The sequence below is a fragment of the Pongo abelii genome, chromosome X (assembly GCF_028885655.2).
Source record: "Pongo abelii isolate AG06213 chromosome X, NHGRI_mPonAbe1-v2.0_pri, whole genome shotgun sequence".
NCBI lineage: Eukaryota > Metazoa > Chordata > Mammalia > Primates > Hominidae > Pongo > Pongo abelii.
Window position 1 is genome coordinate 75,290,795 of NC_072008.2, and position 19,117 is coordinate 75,309,911.

Genomic DNA, 19,117 nt, shown 5'->3' on the forward strand with positions numbered 1-19,117 from the left:
AAGCCCTTTTGTTTTTAGAGTAGAAACTGATCTCAAAAACAGGAGGTGAGCCAGAAACTGGTCATTAAGGTAGCTTAACTGGGAAATGATCCTTTATGACCAGTCTTTTCGGGAATGTAAATCCAGGCAGGCTGGGGGTATAAGGAGTGAGAGAGAATGAGAGTATTTCTGTAAGTTATTTTAAGGTGCTGAATAAGCATACTTTTACCATGGAAACACCTTTGGGTAAGGCCTGGAAGAGTTAGAAATCAGTGGTGATAATAACTTGAAAGCATAAAAGGGATATTTTCCCCATAACATTTAAGTAACCATTCTATCTCCCCCTTTTTGAGAATGAAGGATGTAAACGTAACTGCTATCCTATCAGCATTGAAAGCACAAAGGTGAGAGTATACCAAGGCAGGGAATCAAAGTTCTGAAATTCCTGTTGCCACCCTAAAAGAAGGCAAGGTAAGGAAGAAAGAAAGTGATTTCCTATCAGCAGCATTTGTACACTGTGAACAATTTGAAGGCAGCTAGTATTACATTTATCTTTGTGTCCCCAGCGTCTAGTATGGAGCCTGGCAAATAGTTTGTTGAATTATTATCTCTGTTTCAGATAACTTTTATAAGCATTAATCTTCAGAATATCCCTGTGGATTAGGTGGCATTATCCCCATTTTACAAATGAGGAAAGTGAGGATCAGAGTGGTTGAGTGACTTGCTCAGGGTCACACAAGTCTGTAAGGGACAGAATAAAAGTTTGAGTACAGATTTCTGGAGAACTTCTTTGAGTCCAGGGCTTTTGTCACTAGGCCACAACTATCTCCCTACCCAGATACATCTGGCTACAGCAGAAGATATCACTCTGAGACTCTTCAAGTGCCAGAAGCTGTCAACAAATGGAGTATAAATGAACTCCCAGGCCGGGCGCAGTGGCTCACGCCTGTAATCCTAACACTTTTGGAGGCAAGGTGGGTGGATCACGAGGTCAAGAGATCGAGACCATCCTGGCCAACATGGTGAAACTCCATCTCTACTAAAAATACAAAAATTAGCTGGGCGTGGTGGCGTGCACCTGTAGTCCCAGCTACTGGGGAGGCTGAGGCAGGAGAATCGCTTGAACCTGGGAGGTGGAGGTTGCAGTGAGCTGAGATCGTGCCACTACACTCCAACCTGGTGTCAGAGCCGAGACTCCGTCTCAAAAAAAAAAAAAAACAAAAAAACCCCCAAATCTCAGGTTTTTAGTCTTGATGACCATAAACTCCTGCCCCAAAGGAAGAAGTAACTTGAGGGTAGATGGCCTGCTGGGAAGCCTGAGGGAGATCCCTTCTCCTGCAGCAGGAAAGTGGATTTAGGAAGACTACCAGGGAATGATACTGTTGGGGGAACCCTAGGAGGAGCCAAAAGATGGGAGTTGGTTTGCCTGACTTAATAGTAAATGTGTGCAGGCTTAAGGATATTAATGGAATAAGCAAGCATTTTTTAATTCTTCAAGTGAAATGGAGTTGTATTTGTCATTCATTTTTTATGACCTTACGATTCACTCATTTAAGAGTATACTTAAGTGGTTTTTAGAATGTTCACAGAGTTGTGCAACCATCACCACAATTGATTTTAGAATTTTAATCACCCCTGTATGCTTTAGCTGTCACCCTTCATCTCCCCATCCCCCTCATGTCTAAGCAACCACTAATCTATTATACTTTTTGTCTCTATGGATTTGCCCAATCTGGACATTGCATATAACTAGATTCATATAATATGTGACTGGCTTCTCTCACTTAGCATAATATTGTCAAGGTTCATCTGTGTTGTACATGTATCAATACTTCATTCCTTTTTATAGCTGAATAATATATCATTATATGGATATACCACATTTTGTTTATCGGTTGATGGACATTTGGGTTGTTTCCACTTTTTTGCTATTATGAATAATGCTCTGTGAATATCTGTGTGCAAGTTTTTGCATGGACATGTTTATATTTCTCTTGAGTATATATACCTGTGAGTGGAACTGCTGGATCATATGACAACTGTGACCTTTGGTGGAATGGCCAGGCTGCTTTCCACATTTAGGCTGCAACATTTTACATTCCCACCAGTAGTGTGTAAGGGTTCCAATTTCTCCACATAATCCCCAACACTTGTTATTGTCAGTCTTTTTGATTCTAGCCATCCTGGTAGGTGTGAAGTGGTATCTAATTGCGGTTTTGATTTGAATTTTCCCCCATGGCTAATGTTGCGCATTTTTCACGTGCTTATTGTTTGCTCTTCACTTTTGTTTTGCTTGGTCCCCTGATTTGATTCTCTTGATTCTCTCTCTGTTTCCAAATTGACTTGAGACCAGAGCAAGCCAACTATGTTATTAGGCAACTAGAAAGAACCAGGAAGATAACTACTTCTTACTCTGACTGCTTTGTGTGCTGGAGGGGTTTAGGGCTTTGGGCGTAGATAATTTTAGCTTAGGAATGCTGATCTGATAAAAATGATAGGGCCCACTTTTTTTTTTTTGAGACAGAGTCTCACTCTGTCACCCAGGCTGGAGTGCAATGGCACAGTCTCAGCTCACTGCAACCTCCGCCTCCCAGGTTCAAGGGATTCTCCTCCCTCAGCCTCCCAAGTAGCTGGGATTACAGTCACCCACCATCATGCCCGGCTAATTTTTGTATTTTTGTAGAGACGAGGTTTCACCATGTTGGCCAGGCTGGTCTTCAACTCCTGACCTCAGGTGATCCTCCCGCCTCGGCCTCCCAAAGTGCTGGAATTATAGGCATGAGCCACCATGCCCAGCCAGGGGCCTACCTTTTTAACAAAAAATTGCTGATTGAGATATAATTCACATGCTACAATGCACTCATTTAAAGGGTACAACAATTTTTAGAATTTTTAAAGTTGTGCAACTGTCATCGCAATCAATTTTAGAACATATCACCCCAAAAAGAATCCCTGACCCCATTAGCAATCACTCCTCATCCCCCACCACCCCCCCAGCCCTAGGCAACTACCAATCTACTTTCTGTTTTCATAAAGTTGCCTCTTCTGGCCAGTTCATATAAATGAAATCATGCAGTATGTGGCCTTTTGTGTTTGGCTTTTTTCACTTAGCGTAATGTTTTCAAGATTCATGTGTGTTATAGCATGTATCAGTACTTAATTCCTTTTTCTTTCTTTCTTTCTTTTTTTTTTTTTTTTTTGAGACACAGCCTCACTCTGTCACCCAGGCTGGAGTGCAGTGGCGTGATCTCGGCTCACTGCAACTTCTGCCTCCCAGGTTCAAGCAATTCTCCTGCCTCAGCCTCCTGAGTAGCTGGGACTACAGATGTGCACCACCATGCCCAGCTATTTTTTGTATTTTTGGTAGCAATGGGGTTTCGCCATGTTAGCCAGGCTGGTCTCAAACTCCTGACCTCAGGTGATCCACCCACCTTGGCCTCCCAGCCTCCCAAAGTGCTGGGATTACAAGCGCGAGCCACCATACCCGGCCACTTGGTTACTTTTTGTGGCTGAACAATATTTCATCCTATGGTTATGCCACATTTTGTCTATCCATTCTTTAGTTGATGGACATTTGGGTTGTTTCCACCTTTTGACTATGTGAATACTGCTGCTATGAACATTAATATACAAGTTTTTGTGTGAACATGTTTTCGGTTCTCTTAGGTGAATATGCTTAGGAGTAGAATTGCTAGGTCATAGGTAACTTAGTGTTTAGCATTTTTGAAGAACTGTCTGGCTTTTTTTTAAAGTAGCTACACCCTTTTAGGCCCAGCCCTGTTGTATATACTTAGAAAAGAAAAAAAGATTAAGTTTTCTTTTCAGTTTTGCCCCCTGGAGCTGAACTTCATATGTGTGTGTTTGTTTTGGGCTTTTCTTTATTCTATGTAACCCAAGGACATGGTGCTACATTTAGTAAAGCACTCTGAATTTAGCTGGTCAGGTGCTTTCTCGTCTTTGTTAGATGGTTTGAGGCAAAATCCTAGGAGCTTTGGTGTCTGAAGAACATCAGTTCTTCCTGATAGGGTAGAATGATTAGAATAACAGTAATGAGAATGAGTTATTTCTTTTTATTTTATTTTATTTTATTTTTTTGAGATGGAGTTTCACTCTTGTTGCCCAGTCTGGAGTGCAATGACACAATCTCAGCTCACTGCAACCTCTGCCTCCTGGGTTCAAGTGATTGTCCTGACTCAGCCTTCCAAGTAGCTGGGATTACAGGCATGCGCCACCACGCCCAGCAAATTTTTTATATCTAGTAGAGATGAGGTTTCATCATGTTGGCCAGGCTGGTCTCGAACTCCTGACTTCAGGTGATCCACCCGCCTCGGCCTCCCAAAGTGCTGGGATTACAGGCTTGAGCCAGTGTGCCAAGCCTGAGAATGAGTTATTTCTTACTTAACTGTAGCTTTTTAGGATTTCTTTTTCGTTTAATATGTTGCTTGTTGAAATCTTGACTCTGATATTGACACTGTTCCTTTGTTTAAAGCTTTAGTCTTATATTGCACAATAGGGTAATTGTTTTTTGTAAAATGTATCGATTTTGCTCCTTTTATGTAAGAATGTATATATGTATGAAATCTATATATATATAAAGTCTTGGCAGAGGAGCCAAGGCCCTGGGTTCTGACTTAAAGTAGCTGAATGATCTTAGACTAGTCATCCTTCCTCTTAGGGGCTCAATTTTTTGATCTATAAAATGAGGAGACTGTGCAAAATGGTCACGAGTGTCTAACTCAAATTCTTTGTTAGATAAGTGGTAGTGAGTTGTGAATTCAATTTACAAGTTCCTATTTGTACCTGGACTCTTTTATTGTTTAAATTAGGGATGGGGTCTTGCTATGTTGCCCAGGCTGGTCTTGAACTCTTGGACTCAAGTGATCCACCCACCTTGGCCTCCCAAAGTGCTGGGATTACAGGGATGAGCCACTGCACTCAGCCCCTTTTTTTAAATTTAAATTTTAATTTTTTTTTTTGTATAGAGACAAGGTCTTACTATGTTGCCCAGGCTGGTCTTGAACTCCTGGGCTCAAGGAGTCCTTCCACCTCAGCTTCCCGAAGTGCTAAGGTTACAGATACTGCACCCAGCATAGACTTTTATTTCCTTCCTTCCTTCTTTCCTTTTTTCTTTTTCCTTTCCTTTCCTTTCCTTTCTCTTTCCTTTCTGTTTCCTTTCCTTTCTCTTTTCTTTTGTCTCACTTTGTCATCCAGGCTGGAGTGCAATGGTGTGATCATGGCTCACTGTAGCCTCAATTTCCTGAGCTCAAGTGATCCTCCCACCTCAGCCTGCCAAGTAGCTGGGACTACAGGTGCATGCTACCACACTCTGCTAATTTTTGTATTTTTGTAGAGACTGGGTTTTGCCATGTTGCTCAGGCTGGTCCTGGACTCCTGAGCTCAAGTGATTCTCTCGCCTCCGCCTCCAACAGTGCTGGGATTACAGGCTTTGAGCCACCACCCGCCGCCAAGACTCACAGAGTCTTGAGCTAGTAACAGTCTTGCTTTTATGAGGGTCTTGTCTTCCCCTCTTGAAATGGACTTTTGTTTATTTTTTGCTGAATTTAGGTATCTTTAAAAAAGCAGGCCGGACGTGGTGGCTTATGCCTGTAATTCCAGCACTTTGGGAGGCCGAGAAGGGTGAATCACTTGAGCCCAGGAATTCGAGACTGGCCTGGCCAAAATGGTGAAACCCCATCTCTACTAAAAATACAAAAATTAGCCAGGCGTGGTGGTACACCCCTGTAATCTCAGCTACTCAGGAGGTCGAGGCAGGAGAATCTCTTGAATCTGGGAGGCGGAGGTTGCAGTGGGCCGAGATGGCACCACTGTGCTAAAAAAGCAAAGGCCCTAGAGATTTTATGATTTTTCTACTTGATGAAATTAAGTGATAAAAAATTTGACTAGAAAATTAACATATTTTGTATAAATGTGTACATTAGGGGTCTAAGTAGACGTCCTTTGGATTTTCAAAAAGGAGAGAATTTTGCAAATTTTGGATTAAATTCCAGGGTAGATTAAGAGTTGTTTTGTAAATATTCAGAAAAAGAAGTGGTGAGCACTAGGAACTGGTATTGGTTCACCAAGGACAAAAAAGTCTTGTCAGCCTGATGAAATTTTCTTGATGGACAGGGTTACTGGGCTGTAGATTAGGGAAATATGGTAGATGCACTATATCTAGATTTCTGCAAGGCATTCACAAAACTTCTTTGGTCTACTTTTGTATAAGATAGCTGGGTGATAACAGTGATAATATGTTTAACTGGACTTGTCTGGAACTGGTTGAATGAATAGTCCCAGAGGAAAATGATTAATGAAGCCAGGAGCAGTGTGGAGAGAAGTTTCTAGTGCATGTGTGTTCTGGCTTTGTCCTTGAGCCTATCCTGTTCAGTCTACTTTCCCATTCTCTTCAAATTATATTTTTCTCCTGCATTTAAAAGTATATTACATTTAGATTTGTGGAAAGTTGGAAAATACAGAAAAATACAAAGTAAAGTCAATTCAAATCATCTGTAAAACTATATCCAGAGATAACCACTGTTGTATGTGTATATTTCTGTGTATTTGCCTCTAAACTTTTATATATTTATATTACATATATCATATAATATGTTTGTATCTACCTAAGAATGAGATTATTGGCTTAAGCAGTTTTGTGTTCTTCCCATTAACTTATGTCATGAACATTTTCCTAGATCACCATATATTTTTTGAAAAAATGGTTTTTAATAGTTAAATAATATTTCATCATGTGTGTGCCATAATTCATATAACCATTCCTCTGTTGGTGAACATTTAGATTATTTCCAATGTTTTGATATTACACAAAACATTCTGATTGATATCCTTGTATATGGTTTTTGTGAATCTCTGATTATGTTCTGTATAGTTTTTTTAAGGTGGAATTATTGGATCAAAGGGTATGAACATGCTTAAGGTTTTTGATGTATTTGGCCAAATTAGCTTCCATTTCCACTGACAGTATAAGAATGTCCATTTCAAGATCCTCACTAATGTGGAGTATTATTTTTTAAGGCAATTTCTGCAAATTTGATAGGTTAAAAATGTTATTCTTTAATTTGTATTTTAATTTGTATTTCTTTTGTTAATAATAGAGTTGAAGATTTGTGTGCAAGTGTTTCTTGGTCATTTTTGTGTGCGTGTGTGTGTGTGGATTGCCTGTTCATACCCTTTCCCCATTTCCCTATTGGGGTGCGTTCATCAATCCTTATTGATATATAAAAGCCTTAATATGGTTAGAATATTAATTCTTTGTCATATATATTGCAAAGAATTCTCCCAGTTTATAGTTTGCTTTCTTTTTTTTTTTTTTTTTTTGTGATCGAGTCTTGCTCTGTTGCCCAGGCTGGAAGTACAGTGATGCGATCTCAGCTCACTGCAACCTTCACTTCCCAGGTTCAAGCGATTCTCCTGCCTCAGCCTCCCGAGTAGCTGGGACTACAGGTGTGTGCCACTACACTCGGCTGATTTTTGTATTTTTTATTAGAGAGGGGGTTTCACCATGTTGGCCAGGCTGGCCTCGAACTCCTGGCCTCAAGTGATCTGTCCACTTCAGCCTCCCAAAGTGCTGGGATTACAGGTGTGAGCCACTGCGCCCAGCCTGTTTTTTTAATTTTGTCTTGATGTACAGATGTTTCATATGTTTTTATGTGGTCAAATCTATTAATGTTTTGTATATTTTGCCTGTGCCCAGTGGTATAGAAGGGCCTTCCCTACCCGAGGGCAAATAAATGCCATCCGAGTTTTATTCTAGTTATTTAATATTTTTGTTTTTGTATTTGTTATTTTTTTAGAGACAGGGTCTGGCTTTGTCACCCAGGCTGGAGTGCAGTGGCACAATCATAGATCACTGCAACCTTAAACTCCTAGGCTCATGTGCTCCTCCTGCCTCAGCTTCCCAAGTAGCTAAGGACCACAGGCACATGCTACCAAGCATGGCTAATTTTTGTGGTTTTTTGTAGAGATGGGGTCTCACTGTGTTGCCCAGGCTGGTCTCTCAAATTCCTGGCCTCAAGTGATCTTCCTGCCTTGGCATCTCAAAGCACTGGGATTACAGTCAAGAGCCACTGTGCCTGGCCTGTTTTTGCATTTAAAACCTTAACTTGCCTGGAGTTGATTTGTGATGTAAAGTAGGGTACTAACTTAATTTCTTCCAAATGTTAATGAATTACCTCAGTACCATTTGTTAGATAATCCATCATTTCTCTGCATTTTTGAAGTACCACCTTAATTATAAATAAAATTCTTTTATACACACACACACACAATTTGGACTTTAATATTTTACTCTGGGATTATCAGTTACTGAAAAATGACCATAGGTGTTTTGACAACTTAGATGAGAAGAGTATTTCTCCAGGTCCCATTTTCTGAGTTTCTTCCACAGAAACTTGACCTAAAGGAGATTCAGTTGAGTTTGTGATCCTGTGGGTGTGACAACTGTGAAGAACATTTGAATTGAGACTCTCCATTGACCTGGTAAAACATAGAAATTGGTTACATTAACTCAAGTTGTCAAACTTCATCATAAAATGTGTGTGTTTTAGTTACTGTGTTATAGTATCTCTGTTAAGTGGAAAAGATTCTTCTTAACAAGTGTACCCACCACCTGGAGAACAGGGAAAAGGTACAAATCTGTCTTTATTCTCATGTTTTTTGGATGAGGTATTTTGTGTTGGTGGTCTTTATGTGTACTTTGGCTTATGGGTTGCAAGAGCCAAAGACTCTGTTAATCTTTCATTTGAATATGCTATATGAAATTGCTTTAAGATATAGAGAAGGCCCTATTGAGGCTTTTACCCTGATCTGCTGGGTGATCCAGAATAGGTGAGAAGGCAAGATCCTGTGAATACTTTTTCTTAGTTTGATGTGAGATCAAGGCATTTTTCATTCCAGTCATTTTAGACCAGGTAGATTTTTGTTTGTTTGTTTGTTTCATTTTTGTTTATGAGATGGAGTCTCACTCTGTCGCCCAGGCTGGAGTGCAGCGGCGCGATCTCGGCTCACCACAACCTCTGCCTCCTGAGTTCAAGCGATTCTTGTGCCTCAGCCTCCTGAGTAGCTGGGATTACAGGTGCCCCGCCACCATGCCCAACTAATTTTTGTATTTTTAGTAGAGATGGGTTTTCACCATGTTGGCCAGACTGGTCTCGAACTCCTGACCTCCGGTGATCCGCCCGCTTCGGCCTCCCAAAGTGCTGAGATTACAGGATTGAGCCACCGCACCTGGCCTAGTATAGCATTTTCACTCAGTAGCTCTTCTTGCATCCTCGCTAAGCTCTTTGGGGGACAAAAACATCCAGTCAATAGGGATAAACTGGAAATTTTTATGGCATGCTGATCTGGCATGTTTTGTTTTCTGTTTTCTTCTCAGTATCCTTCAGGATGCTATCCAGAACCCTGGCTATGTGTGTGTATGGCCAAGGAAGCATACACAGTGATAGTGCAGGGACCAGAATAAGGACACCCAGCTTTCTGGGTTAGTCATAGTTCCAAACCATTATTCTAAAAGTAGAACTGAAATTATTTTTCTTCAAGCAATATTTGCCCATTGAAGCCTATTTGCCATATTTATGCCCTCTCACATAGCCTTGAGAAATATTTTTGGTAATTTATGTTTATTGATTTGGTTTTGTTTTTACCCAAAGAGTTTAGAATTATTTGCAGATTTGAAGATTTCCCTCTCTAAATTATATTTAAAAATTAAATTAGACTAGTTCTAACTTTGATTCCATATGGACCTCATTGATTTGGTCATAAAATCATAATGATGTCATAATTAGAAGGGACCTTAGAAATTATCTAGTTTTAGAGGTGTTAGACAACACCTCTAAACAATGGACCCGTCATTAGAAACTAACCCAAGTAATAGGCTTCATTATTATTATTTTCAGACAGGGTCTTACTCTGTCACCCAGGCTGGAGTGCAGTGGTGTGATCATAGCTCCCTGTAGCCTTGAAGCCCCGGGCTCAAGCGATCCTCCTGCTTCAGCCTCCTGAGTAGTTGGGACTACAGGCGTACACCACCACGCCTGGCTAATTCTCTTATTTTTTTGTAAAGACAGGGTCTCAATATGTTGTGCAGGTTGGCCTCAAAATCCTGGCCTCAAGCAATCCTCACACCTTGGCCTCCCAAAATGTTATGATTACAGGTGTGAGCCACTGCATCTGGCCCCATAACTATTTTATAAAGACAAGTTTGTGATTCCTAGAAATGTTTTGATATTTGGCAATTCATATACTTACTCCATACTAACAAGTATCTTCTTGATGGGCTTATTTTACTTTCACCTCCATCCATTTCTTTCTTTTTTTTTTTTTTAAGATGGCGTCTCACTCTATCACCCAGGATGGAGTGCAGTGGTGCAGTCTCGGCTCACTGCAACCTCCACCTCCCAGGTTCAAGTGATTCTCATGTCTTAGCCTCCTGAGTAGCTGGCATTACAGGCGCCCACCACTATGCTTGGCTAATTTTTTGTATTTTTTTTAGTAGAGATGCAGTTTCACCATGTTGGCCAGGCTGGTCTCGAACTCCTGACCTCAAGCAATCCACCTGGCTCTGCCTCCGAAAGTGCTGGGATTACCAGCATGAGCCACCGCGCCAGCCCATCCATTTCTTTTTAAAATATGAACCATAGTGTGAAGGTTTATACTCCAAAGGCAACTATGGGAACCTAAACCACAATTCATACTCCTCAAATTCTGTGACTCTCTTCTGAGGCTGTAACTTCACTTCCACCAGAGTTTGTTATTTTTCACAATTGGTGACTTATTTCTTTGAGCGTCAGGGCAGCTCAGCAATGGCAAATGAGGGCTGTATGAGTTTGAGATTTGAATGCCTGCACTTCCATAAGATGGAAAGAACTTTCTGGAGAGCAGTTGATTTATTTTGAGGTTATAGGCAACCAAAACCCGAGCCATTATTCAGCCGTGTCTTCCCTACTCAATATTTGTGTGGGAACTCAAGGTCAAGAAGATACAGTTCTCTATTTCACTTTATTTTTATTTGCATCTTCTGATTCTTTCTACCTATCATAATCTGTGTGTTTGAAGTCTGTCATCCAGTTGCTTTCCCAGTGTCATCGTCATTTCTAATTTTTTTTTTTTTGAGATGGAGTCTTGCTCTGTTGCCCAGGCTGGAGTGCAGTGGTGTGATCTCAGCTCACTGCAACCTCTGCCTCCTGGGTTCAAGCGATTCTCGTGCCTCAGCCTCCTGAGTAGCAGAGATTACAGGTGTGCGCCACCACACCTGGCTAATTTTTGTATTTTTAGTAGAGACGAGGTTTCACCATGTTGGCCAGGCTGGTCTCGAACTCCTCATCTCCAGTGATCCGCCCACCTCGGCCTCCCAAATTGCTGGAATTATAGGAGTGAGCCACTGCACCCAGCATCATTTCTAAATTTGATAGGCAGGATGTTATTTTGTAGCTTTTCCCTTTTATATCTTCATTCGAGTCATTGGTAGTCTATACTATATGCAGAATAAATATCCTCTGTTGCTACCACTTGTTTCCTGTCTCTACAATATTTTCCTGCCTATAATCAAATAGAACCAAATAAACAATACAGGTTGAGAAACTGAGCACCTCTCAGCTTTCCAAATTAATAAAAAATGTCATCTTTAATTTTTGACAATTTTCCTGTCATTAGGGAGGTAGATGGATTTGGAAGCAGAGGCTTAGAGGAGAGATGGACTTGGAAGCTTGGGTGTGTGTCCAGTTCGCAATAGTGAACCTTGTAGTTTCAGTCCCCTTTGGTGCTTTATTGGGCTGTTAACTATATCTTGAAACCTCTGACATGTTAGTGTTTTGCAGAAGTGGTTCGTGGTTTTGTTGGTCAGTTTTTAGCATGTTTGGGCGGGTGAAAGGAGAAAGTTTGTATTCCTTTTTTTCTTATATTTGTTCCTGAGGAGCCAAAATTTGAGAATTACAGAGTCCAGGTTTGTCCTGTCAGACCTCTGTATCCAGTTGGCACATTCAATAAATGTTGACTCAACAGAGGTGCAGATCGCCACACTAAATAAACCTTGAGAAGGGAGCAAAAACCACATCAAGGAGCTTATATTTTAGTAAATGAAATCACCACTAATTCTGAGCACTAGATTTTAAAAGGGTGAGGTAGTGGAGGGTCAGGAAACTATGTTGGATGAAGAATGGTTAAGGAAATAACAACATTTAGCCTGGAGAAGACATAATTTTTTTTTTTTTTTTTGAGACGGAGTCTCCCTCTGTTGCCCAGGCTGGAGTGCAGTGGTGCGATCTTGGCTCACTGCAAGCTCCGCCTCCTGGGTTCACACCATTCTCCTGCCTCAGCCTCCTGAGTAGCTGGGATTACAGGCGCCCGCCACCACGCCTGGCTAATTTTTTGTATTTTCAGTAGAGACGGGGTTTCACTGTGTTAGCCAGGATGGTCTCGATCTCCTGACCTCGTGATCCGCCCATCTTGGCTAAGACATAACTTTTTGAGGACATTCTTGAGATCATTCTTCATTATGGCTGATATTATCCCACCTTTTCCATGTCTCCAAGGAAGAAACTCAGATTCTTTGCCTTTGATCCTTTCTCACTCTACATCCAATCAGATGTCAAATTTTCTCCCTTCAAGCTCCAATATATTTCTTTTTTGTCTTTCTCCACTTTTGAAGGATCCAACATATTTCTTGATTCCTGTCTCTTCTTTCTGTCTTCATTCCCCTTATACTATGTCAGGCCTTTATAATTATCGTCTGTAGTAGTAGAGTAGCTTCCCGGTCTCTGTTATCTCTCTCTGTCCTCCAATTCTATATTACACTCCCAGAATAATTTTCCCTCAAACCTAGTTCTAATTGTATTACTTTCCTGTTTAAACACTTAAACGCAGTTCCCATTGCCTAGTAAGAAAAGTCCTATCTCAAGCACTTATAATCAGGCCTGCAACCTACCATTACTTCCCCTTCCCCTGTTTGCACCCTGCCATCTACTCCCATGTTATTCAGTAGTCTTGTTCCAGTCTTTTCCAACTCTTTGACCTTCTTTAAACTATTCCTTCAGACTGTTTTGAAGGAAAGAACCCATCATGTTTTATGCTGTTTTAGACATGAAAATTAGGACCAGCTGGCAGAAGGGATGGCACTAAACCAAAAAATTTTCTCGGCTGGGTGCAGTGGCTCACGCCTATAATCCCAACACTTTGGGAGGCCGAGGTGGGTGGATCACTTGAGGCCAGGAGTTTGAGACTAGCCTGGCCAACATGGTGAAACCCCGTCTCTACTAAAAATACAAAAAAATTAGTTGAATGTGGTGGTGGGCACCTGTAATCCCAGCTACTCCGGACGCTGAGGCACAAGAATTCCTTGAACCTGGGAGGCGGAGCTTGCAGTGAGCCGAGATCGCACCACTGCACTCCAGCCTGCAGCCTGGGTGACAGAATGAGACTCCTGTCTCAAAAAAGAAAAAGAAAAAAAAAAAGAATTAGAGAGCTTCCCAGTATTGGACATGTTTGAGCAAAGGCTGAAGGGCTAGCTGGTTTGGATGCTGTAAAAGCAGGGTCTTCTTATACTAGGGTCTGTGGAGGATACACAAACATAGAAAGCATGTGGTTCGTCTGTCAAGAAACTTAAATGTAGATATAAGACACTGCACTTATTCTCTCCACAGTAGCCAAAGTGACACACATATCTGATCATGTCCTTCCTTTCCTTAAAATCATTGAATGGCTTCTTTCCATTGAGAAAGAATTTATCTTAGGATAAAAGCAAATAACCTGTCTGGGCGCAGTGGCTCACACCTGTAATCTCAGCACTTTGGGAGGCCGAGGTGGGCAGATCACCTGAGGTCAAGAGTTCAAGACCAGCCTGGCTAACATGGTGAAACCCTGTCTCTACTAAAAATACAAATATTAGCTGGGAGTGGTGGCAGGCGCCTGTAGTCCCAGCTACTCGGGAGGCTGAGGCAGGAGAATCGCTTGAACCTAGGAGGTGGAGGTTGCAGTGAGCTGAGATCATGCCATTGCACTCCAGCCTGGGTGACAAGAGCGAAACTCCGTCTCAAAAAAAAAAAAAAAAAAAAAAGCAAATAACCTTACCATAGTCTACAAGGCCTTGTATGATCTGACCCCTGCTTACCTCTTAGTCTGATCTCCTGCCAGTATCCCCTTACTTTCCTGTGTTCCATACATTTTGTACCCTTACATAAAGCTGTTCCTTCTGTCTGGAAAGCTTTCTTCACCAGCGCCCTTTCCCTGGACTCAGCTTAAATGTCACTTCCTCAGGGAAACCTTTGTTGAACTCCACCCCCCTCCCACAGGTAGGTTAAGTCACCCTATTAGTCTCTCTCTTAAGTCACCCTATTAGTCTCTCTCTTAGCATTTTCTTCATCGCAGTTATCACAATTGTAATTAAATAATTGTTTGTTTTGTAATTGTAATTTCTAGGGACCATTTTGATTACCATTATAGTCTCAGCAGCTAGCACAATGCCTGATACACAGTAGACATTCAGTAATTTTTTTTTTTTTTTTTTAAGAGACAGCATCTCACTCTGTCACCTAGGCTAGAGTCCAGAGGTGTGATCATAGCTCACTGCAGCCTCAAACTCCTGACCTCAAGTGATCCTTCTACCTCAGCCTCTCGAGTAGCTAGGACTATAGGTGTGCACCACCATGCCCAGCTAATTTTTGAATTTTTTGTAGAATTGGGGTCTCATTATATTGCCCAGGCTGGTCTTGAACTCCTGGTTTCAAGCAATACTTCTACCTCGGCCTCCCAAAGCATTGGGATTACAGGTGTGAGTCACTGTGCCCAAACTTAGAAAATATTTGAATAAATAAATGAATGAATAAAACTTCTTGGAATGAGGTAGGAAAGATGGTAAAGGATGTAAAGGTTGTTCAGTGTCAGGCAGGGGAGAAATGTTTCAGGAGCAGGGAATAACAGGTAGAACTGAACAAGCTGTATTCAAGGGGTTCAGGCAGGCTAGCTCAAAAGAACACCTGTGTAATTCAGATGTGGGATAGATAGGCTGGGTGTGATGGGAGGATGGTTGTAGCAGTCCTTGAAAGTTTGGTTGACATATTAAAAGTAAAATTCTTTAGTGCTCATTGAGTCGTTATAGATACTTGGACAGGGGGGCTACAAATTCAAGCTTTAGGAAAGCTTTTCAAATAAGAATCTAATCTGGATTGAGTTTGTAAAGCCTTGGGGCAGAAGACCAGTTAGGGAGGTACAGCAGTGGCCCAGAGAAGAGATAATAAAATAGTCAAGGGAAAATTAAGACATGAAATCAACAGTGTGGCAATGACAATTAAAAGTATAAAGAAATAGATTGAGGAAGCAATTAGGAAGAAACATCAGCAAAATTTGAGGACACACTGGTTGTATGCAGGGAAAAGGGGGTGTCATTTACAGTAATGGGGGTTTGGCATGAGGGAAAAAAAGAGGCAGATGTAATGTAGTCAAGTTAGGTAGATACTTATAGAGGTAGATATAGTGTCATGTAGGTGGAACAGCATCTTAACTCATGGTTAAACAGGGCCAGGGAAAGAGGGAGAGAAAGACCTGTGGACTAAGGCCTAACCTGGAGAACCAGCAACTCCACTCACCAAGAGGACACCTTTTCCATTATAATGCAGAGAACATTTTAGCTCCTCTTTGTCCATTCCAGAATAAAATATTTACTTTTATATAACCAGAAGGCTCATTAAAGTGTTTTTCTCCAAACAAAAGATCAATTTGTCCTCAAAGGTAAATTCTGCCTCCACTTCAGAAACAGAAAAAGTGCTGGAAGAGTGGAATAGTAGTTTATCCTTAGTCAGAAAGGTTTCAGAATGTTGGGGTTCAATTTGGTAGTGCTAATCAAAAATTTTAATTTGCATATAATTTGACCCTGCAGTTTCACTTCTAGGAATCTATGCAACAGAAATGCTCAAACAAATATACAGTGCAGGCTGGGCATGGTGGCTCATGCCTGTAATCCTAGCACTTTGGGAGGCCGAGGCAGGTGGATTCCTTGAGGTCAGGAGTTCGAGACCAGCCTGGCAACATAGTGAGACCCCCCCATCTCTACAAAAAATAAAATATAAAAAACAAAAAAACCCCACAAATACACAATGCAGCATTGATTGTAATATTAAGAATTGTAAACAACTTAAATGTGTATCAATTGAAATATGACTGAATAAATTATGGTCTGTCCATAGTATGGAATCCTATGCAGCTATTAAAATGAAGTCTGTGTACTGACATGGATGGTTTTTTGTTTGTTTGTTTGTTTGAGACAGAGTCTAGCTCTGTCACCCAGGCTGGAGTGCAGTGGCGCGATCTCGGCTCACTGCAACCCTCGCCTCCCAGGTTCAAGTGATTCTCCTGCTTCAGCCTCACGAGTAGCTGGGACTACAGATGTGTTGCCACCACACCTGGCTGATTTTTGTATTTTTGTAGAGACGGGATTTCACCATGTTGGCCACACTGGTCTTGAACTCCTGACCTCAGATGAGTCACCATGCCTGGCCAACGTGGATGGGTTTTCATGATGTATCAGAAAATGAAAAAACTTGTGTGTGAATTGTGAGTACATGTATATAAGCCATATATGCATGGAAGTAAGTCTGGAAGGACACATACTAAAAATACCAACAGTGGTATCTTCTGGGGAGTGGGATGGAGAAGTGATACAGAATTTTTAAAAAGTGTAAACTCAGCAGCTTTCTTTGCAGGCACATTAAGACTGTGGCATCTTCAGGGCTTTCCTTTCCCGAAGGATTTGCAATTGTATTACCAAGTTTTATTTTTGAGAGCTTATCCACTCTCTGGCCCCACATTTCTTTTCAGAGACACTGCAGGATCCAATTCTGTAAGTTAAGACCAGCAGCTCCAAACTTTATCAGAATTACATTGATGCTTGTTAAAATGCAGATTCCTGGGCCCCTGCTCAGTAGGTTCTGATTCTGTGTATCTGGGATGGGGTGCCAAATCCTGATCTTTTAGAGGCGCCCCAACTTGTCAGTGACTGGGGCAAAACCCTTCTTCGGTACTGACTTCTGATTGTGCCCCCTCCCACTTGTTTCTCTGTGATTAGCAACTGGGAAAAAGGAAAGAGGGCGATGACTGGATATCTTTGTGGATCACAAACAGTTGGGTTCATCTGAATGGGAAAAAACAAAGAGCAGTTTAGTAGACTTGAGATTTTAGTATACTGCTAAGTGTTGCTTCTTTGAAGTGAGCCCTCTGGGTTAGAGGCTGGTCAGGTGGGCTTCCTAGGTGGTGACTTTGGCCTAGGAGATGTCCTCCAGCATTGGCTGCGATGGCTGTGTTAGTGACAAATCGGAGGGAAGGAGGGAGCTTGGCAAGTCCCGAAGTCTTAGAATTGAGATGCTTTTTAAGGGAAGCTTTTGTCCTGGGAAAATGATACCTCTAATATTTAAGATGAGGTAGTATCTAAGTCTATTCTAAACAGTTTTTTGTTAGAATGATTTTTCTTTGTTGTATAAAGTTGTTAATCAGCTGCCTATTGTGGGTTGTTAACATCTCAAAAGGGTGTTTAAAAATAATAAACCCCAATTGCTCCCAACAATTAACCTTGGGAACAAAAGTAAATGTGAATGCTTCTTAACTACCTTTCTAAGCCCTCAGTGAAGCTGGCAGCCATCAGTTAAATAAACCATTAAGTTTATTAGTTTAAGAATAGAAATGTCAACTTGGACACAGTTTTCTAATTTGCTCCTCATTTACCCAATAATCATTTATTCAAAGGCTGCTCTGCCTAGTAGACTTTAGATAAATCTACAAATAAAAGCCAGAGACTGATGGGCAGCTGGAACTCTACGGGGATCATCCAAATGGAAAAAAAGTGAATAAAACACAATTTAATAAACTTGAAATTTTAGCAGCACATGTAAAAACAAAAAGTGTATGCCTTAGAGCAATAGCTTTGTTCTCTTTCTGTAGTCTATTTTAAGTGGGCCCTCTGGCCCAGAATTATCAGCCTTGGATTAGGAGCTTTGAGGAAATGGTGGTTTGGTGGTTGTTTTTTAAAGGATTTTTAAAGAAATGTAGTTACTAAGCAACTGCCATGACCTGGTGCTAAGTTGGAGTTCAGCGGGCAAGTCGATTCCAAAGAAGGGAATATATAAACAAGTTTCAAGAAGGGGAAAACATGGCTTAAAGATAGATTGGGTGTACTTTTTTGTTCACAGTTCAATGCATAGTTCTTTCTCTCTTTTACTTATCTTCCCCTAAGAAAGGGCTGCCTGGTCAGAAATCTTTGTCTCACACGGTTCTGCCCATAGCTGGTAAGCTCAGAGGAGGGCCAGAAAGGAACGAATGAGAAACAATCCCCACCCAGTGTAGAGGGCCAAGCCCTGGGGTGGGGCCAGCACCCAGGCGGTCTCCAGAGGTAGACTGGCCTGCTGCTGTGCTCTAGGACAGTCCAGGGCTTAGGTTGGGGCACCTCATTGATATTGATGGGTTGCCGTGTAACCCTCAGAACAGGAACATTGTCCAGCTGTTGTCTCTCTACCCACCGCCACCCCACCCCCCGCAACATTTAATGGGTGAGTCAGTGACTTAACTGCTTCCTCCAGGATTTCAGGAACAGGAGTAGGTAATGAGGACAAATCACCATAACACCGGCGTGTGATGAATGAAAGAGCACACGAATTTAACCAGTTGGTTAAATTGATATCACAGTGAACAAAAGAAACTTTGTTGAGAGGAGGTTATTTGCCTGACTCCATTCCTTCACCTTTAGGCTTTAGCATTTCCCCTTACACCCAGTTGAAGGTCAGTCTGGTTGCTTTGCCGAAGGAAGGGGAGTGTCAGGTGCTGGAACAGGTGTTTTGTTTTCTCCTGTAGAGTCAGACGGACTAGGTGGGGATGCTTCTTGCCAGCCCTCTATGGTGCACGAAATTGCTTTTGTGGAATTTTTTCCCCTGGAAGTGTGTTTGTTTTTTAAAGCAGTTTCCCAACCTTCAACCCCTAGTATAAATTTTGACTCCCTTTAAAGTCAGCTTGTGATAGTGAAGTGTGCCTGTTTTCTAGCATTTCCACAGCCTGTGGCCTTAGATATACCCCATTTTATGCGGCAATTATAGGCCTGGAAAATGTGTAATTGTGTGTTTGGTAAGTGTGAATATTGTATTTTAAATGT

The 19,117-nt window shown here is 41.5% G+C and overlaps 1 protein-coding gene across 11 annotated transcripts in view; it reads left to right on the forward strand.

Moving 5' to 3' along the window:
* DLG3 (discs large MAGUK scaffold protein 3) overlaps positions 1-19,117 on the forward strand; it is a 59,725-nt gene that overhangs the window by 14,314 nt on the left and 26,294 nt on the right. The window lies entirely within an intron of this gene.